Here is a 6,164-nt window from a genome sequence, read left to right as displayed (position 1 = left end):
ACCAAGACCTGAAGAAAAGATTCTGGTGGTATGGTATGAAAAGAGAGATAGCAGAGTATGTGGTTAGATGCGACAGTTGTCAGAGGATCAAGGCAGAACATCAGAGACCCGTAGGTTTGTTGCAGCCGTTGCAGATTCCACAGTGGAAATGGGATGAGATTGGGATGGACTTTATAGTTGGTCTGCCCCGCACTCGAGCTGGTTATGACTCTATCTGGGTAGTAGTGGACCGTTTGACAAAGACGACCCATTTCATACCAGTCAAGACCACCTATAATAGTGCAGTGTTGGCAGAGTTATACATGTCTCGAATTGTGTGCTTGCATGGTATTCCAAAGAAGATAATATCGGATAGAGGCACCCAGTTTACTTCTCACTTTTCGCAGCAGCTACATGAAGCTTTGGGTACGCACTTGAAGTTCAGTTCAGCTTATCACCCACAGACAGATGGTCAGACTGAGAGAACCAACCAGATTCTTGAGGATATGTTGAGAGCTTGTGCTTTGCAAGACCAGTTAGGATGGGACAAGAGGCTACTGTATGTAGAATTCTCTTACAACAACAGCTACCAAGCCAGTCTGAAGATGTCACCATTCGAAGCACTTTATGGGAGACATTGCAGAACTCCATTGCATTGGGATCAACCTAGTGAAAGACAGATATTCGGCCTCGAGATCTTGCTTGAAGCTGAAGAGAACATCAGAATGGTCCGAGAGAATTTAAAGGTAGCGCAGTCCAGGCAGTGAAGTTATGCTGACACCAAAAGAAGAGAACTCAGTTTTGAAGTGGGAGACTATGTCTACTTGAAAGTGTCGCCCATTAGAGGAACCAAGAGGTTTGGGGTCAAAGGCAAGATGGCACCTCGCTATATCAGCCCGTATTAGATTCAAGCCAGACGTGGAGAAGTGGCTTATCAACTCAGTTTGCCAGAGAACCTGTCCGCAGTGCATGATGTGTTCCAAGTGTCTCAGTTGAAGAAATGCTTGAGAGTGCTGGAAGAGCAGTTGCCAGCAGAGGATCTTGAAGTTCAAGAAGATCTGACTTATATTGAGAAGCCAACGCAGATTCTAGAGACAGCAGATCGGGTCAACCGGAGGAACACCATCAGGATGTGCAAAGTCAAATGGGGCTACCACTTAGAAGAAGAGGCAACCTGGGAAAGAGAAGATGATTTGAAAGCCAAGTACCCTGAACTCTTTTCTAGCCAGCCCTGAATATCGAGGGCGAGATTCTTTTAAGGGGGATAGGTCTTAACACCCTGATTTTGGGGGTATAAAATTTCTTTCTAATTATCACCCAAAATCATGTGTTACTCTTCCTTTTCTCACTATAGGCTTTCTCTCTCTAGATTCTTTCTACCTTTTTCCTTTTTATTAGAAATAGCTTAAGCTAGTGGAGATTAATTATTTATTTTTGCCAAAACCTTATGAGTCATGACATGACGCATCATGCTGAGCTTAAAATATTCTTTGAAGTGTTGCACAAGTTTGAATTGATTTGAATTTGAAACCTAGTTTGAATTTGGATTTGAAAACCCTATAGAAAAAGAAATAGAAAAGGCATTAGAAATTCCAGGAAAATAGGAAAAGCTAATTCGGCCCAAGGCAGCCCAGCCAAGCCGCGTGCCCGCGCCGCCTGATAGGCGGACCCCGCCTGTCAGCGACAGTTCTCGCTCGCGCGCGCTCTCCCTCTCTCGCTCGCTGCCCAGTGGGGCCAACCTGTCGGCGCCGGTTTTTCTTCACCCCCGCTCTCTCTCTCTCTCTCTATCTATCTCATGGGCCCGGTTTGCCAGTGCCGAGTCGTTGCCCCGCGCGTCCCCTTTTACTCTCTCTGCGCTATGGACCCTCCCTGTCAGATCCTCCTTCGTCGCGCCCGCCGTGGACCGGCGCGTGCGCACTCGCGCACGTCGCCAGGTTTCTCGGCCACGACGCCCACCCACGCGCCCAGCTCCTTTTTTAGAGTCCCGCCAGTGCCCCGCGCACACCCATCACCTCATTTCACGCAGCTTCGCCCTCTCTCGCGCTCTGCCCTCACCGCCAGCTGCCGCCGGAGACCCGCGCCTATGTTCCTGGCCATCCAGCTCGCCAGAGACCGCTCTAAGCCTCCCCGAGCTCCGCCCCAAGGTGAGACACCCGTCCCCGTGCCCAATTTCCCTTATTGCGCCCTATGTTCGTCCAATTTTGCCTTCGCCAGTGCTCGGCCGCGGTGGTCCGTCGTACTCGCGCGGTGGCCGGCCGATTTAGCCCAGTCTAGTTCATCGGAGCAGTTCTCTGTGTCGCCCCTATCTCTGCTGAAGCCAGCCCAGGCCTTAGTGCGCCTTAAGTCCCCTCCCCGTGGCCGGAATCGCTCACCGGAGTTTCTCCGGCCCGCCTGAGACTCTCTCACCACCGTTCTCCCCTCTCTACCCGTGGATTCATGGCCTCTTCCCCGCCATTGAGTTCATCGTGGCACCCTCTTCCTCTCTACCCAACTTCGGCGACCTTGGAGCCACCCTAGCCCGCGCCAGCCTCAACGCCGGTGATCTCACCGCCGTGGAGAGGAGCGGCGCCGCCCGCAGCCGTCTGTTTCCTCGGTCTGATCCCCTCCACTCGAGTCAGATCGAACGACTCGGACCACGAGTACCGCTTCGCGCACGCGCACTTGATGCCCTGGCCCGCCTGTCAGCGCCACCCGTAGCCGCTCATCCGTCCCGGTCTGATTTCCCCCGTCCGATCTTGATCGAACGGCTCGGACCCCCTCGGACCCCTGTAGTCGTCTGTTTCCCCCTAGCGCTGGGCCCGCTCGGTCAGCGAGCTCTCTCCCCCTCTGTCGCTGACACTCCCTGTCCCGCTTGTTAGTGCTCGCCCACGCGCGCCCTCGGCCGCAGATCTAATCTCAGCTGTCGGTTTCTGATCTAGCGGTTAGATTCATCTGATACCCCTTCACGTGGCTGTTTTGCTTAAGAAACCCACTGGTTTTAGGAAATCAACCCGCTGTCCTCTGTTTTAGCGCATAGGTCCCTAGTTTGTTTTAATTAGAGCCCTGGACTTTTATTTAATCACAGAATTAGCCCTAATTTCATATTTTGAATTCCCAAACTTGTTTATTTCATAACTTTTGCATATGAACTCCAAATTTAGTTATTCAAATTGCAAAATGTTCATAGAATTATTCTCTATTTAAATAAAATGGTTTCATTTACTGTATGCACATTCTAATTTCTATGATTGAATATGTCGGGTACCGTAATTAGGGGTACCCCCAATACTTCTTAACATGGCTGGAAAACGTCTTCAGAACAAACTGTAAAGACTAATAGGCACGGTTCAAGTCAAGGCCTCGTCTACCAAGAGACGCGATCTCGTCTCGCCCGAGCCCAGCCTCGGGCCAGAACTGCAGTCCCGGACGGATTCACGCCTCGCCCGAGGGCCTCCTCAGGCAGTGGGTGCACCCTCGGCTCGCCCGAAGCCAAGCTCGGGCAAACTTTGTCGTGCAGCAACCTCAGCCAAGTCGCCTTACCAACCAACCGTATCGCATGCGCATTTAATGCGGGGATCGCCTGACACCTTATCCTGACACACGTGCCTCAGTCGACAAGGTCAAAATGACCGCAGTCACTTCGCCCCTTTACTGATCGTTCTGACAGAAAAACAGCACTATTCACCCCATTCCGACTACTGTGGCAACCACCAGGGTAAAACTAACAACAGTAAGTCACAACCTCCCCCGAGTTCATCCTCGGGCGCAACAGGGAGCTCCACCTCGCCCGACCTCAGGCCTCGGCCTCAGCCTCAGCCTCGGGAGAAGGTCTCCGCCTCAGCCTCGGCCTCAGGAGAAGGTCTCCGCCTCGCCCGACCTCGGCCTCGGACCGACTATGCCATAGGGGATACATTATTACCCTACCCCTAGCTAGCTGCCTCAGGCTACGAAGGAACAAGACCGGTGTCCCATCTAGATTACTCTGGCAACAGGTAATGATGGTTCCCTGCATGCGTCCATGACGTCGGTCGTTCTCAACTCTCTATGAAGCAAAGAAACGTCAGCAGGACCCCGGGCCACAACGCCAGTTGCGCTTCTACAGGGCTCAAGTACTTCTCCGTCGGCCACGTTAGCACATAGCTACACCCCCATTGTACAGCTGGACCATCTCCTTGTATCTATAAAAGGGGATGTCCAGGGCCTTCCTGAAAGGGGCAGGCAGAGTGGGAGAGACGCGGAGGAGGCTAACTCAGACACCTCACCTCAAGGCCGATCCCTCTCCCTCTCTCTCTCGCGACGCTTGTAACCCCTACTACGAGCACCTTGGTGCAAGATAATATAAGCCTCATCCTCCCTCTTGTGTTCCATCTTGCATCAACCCATCTGGGCAGGGACATACTGCGACAAATTCACTGGTCGGTTGAGGGTCCTCGCGGGTCTGAAACGCAGACAGTTGGCGCGCCAGGTAGGGGCCTGCTGCGTGTTGACAAATACTTTCCCGTTGAGTTCCAGATGGACAATCTTTGGCAGCCTCTTCAGCCTAGGACGGTGCTCCGCTTCGGGAGTCTCGAGTTCATGTCCCGCGATGGCAGCTACGACATGGTACTCCTCCCCTCGCAGCACGACAACAACGACGGTCGTTGGCTCGCCTGGCGGAGGCAAACTGGACGACGACTTCCCCCCGTGGCGGAAGAGGAACACCTGGGTTTGCCCCGCCACCCTCCTCGCCGGAGGAGGAGGAGACGAGGCAACCGTGGCCAGGCAGGAGGCGACACCTCGTCGGCTGTCGGACCAGAGCGAGTCGACGATGCCGGCACCCCTGCGAGGGACATGTCGGGTGTTGTCCTCGCACCTGAGACAACGACGGGTGTCGCTTCCCAGCAACGTGCCAACCCCAAGTGGACTGATGACGCCGGCACCCTTGCGAGGGACTTGTCGGACATTTGTCTCGCACTTGAGATAACGACACACTCCGTCCCTGATGCGACTGCACCATCGTCCATCAACCAGGAGGTACCATCAGTTTTCCATCCTGTTCCCTTTAGATTCAGCTTCGATCCACCAAGCGACCCCGCTTCGGTGAGCGCTTTCGCAAGGGCATATCCTGACCTTCCAGGGTACCATATGTGGTCAACTTGGGACCGACTGGCGCCCGTCTCAACCTCCGGACCCGTGGGTTCCGAGGAACAAGACGACCCCGATTTCAGTTGGGATTTCTCCGGACTCCGTGATCCCAGTGCCATGCGAGACTTCATGTCCGCTTGTGACTACTGCCTCTCCGGTTACTCTGACGATGGCCACAGCCTTGACGACGAGGGTTACGACCCAAGTCGCGAGTGTTTCCACATCGATCAGGGGGATCACGACGAAGGCAACCACCTCGGCATGCCAGGAGATGACGACGCCCCTATGCCTGCGTCTCACGTTGAGATCCCGCGGGAGCTAGCTGTGGTCCGAGTCCCTACGGAGGGTCAGGACACACAGCTCGAGCAACTCCGCAAGATGCAGGCCAAGCTCGACGAAGAAACAAGGTGGCTTGTGCAGCTCCGACAAAACATCGAGCAGGAGTGGGCAGGCCGAGCACTCACCGGAGGAGCGCGTCATTGGGCCCGGGACGTCCAACGCCGTATCATTGACGATGCCAGGGCAGAGCTGCCCCCGGCCTTCAGCGGGGCCGGCCAGAACCTAGCTGCAGCGGCGGTGTTACTTCAAACAATGCCGGAGCCATCCACCACCGAGGGGCGACGTATCTAGGGCGAACTCAAGGACCTCCTGGAAAATGCCGCCGTCCAACGAGCTGAGAGCTCTGCCTCTCGAGGGCGGGGAGGCCCCTCGAAGCATCATGCAGCGTCCTCTCAACGCATGTGCGAGGCCGCGGTCCACACCGAGCACACAGGAGACAGGACATCTGCCGCCCGGGATCTCCTCGGCAGCGAGCAACGCCGCCACAACCGTCGATCCCGCCTCGAGGAAAGGGTGCACCGAGGCTACCACCCTAGGCGCGGGGGACATTACGACAGTGAGGAGGATCGGAGCCCCTCGCCCGAACCACTAGGTCTGTGAGTCTTCAGCTGAGCCATACGACGGGCACCGTTCCCGGCCCGGTTCTGAGCCCCGACTACCATCACCAAGTACTCAGTGGAGACAAGGCCGGAGTTGTGGCTTGCGGATTACCGGCTGGCATGCCAGTTGGGAGGGACGGACGA

Source organism: Zea mays, chromosome 9 (genome assembly GCF_902167145.1).
Source record: "Zea mays cultivar B73 chromosome 9, Zm-B73-REFERENCE-NAM-5.0, whole genome shotgun sequence".
Lineage (NCBI taxonomy): Eukaryota > Viridiplantae > Streptophyta > Magnoliopsida > Poales > Poaceae > Zea > Zea mays.
This window is presented reverse-complemented; position numbering follows the sequence as displayed.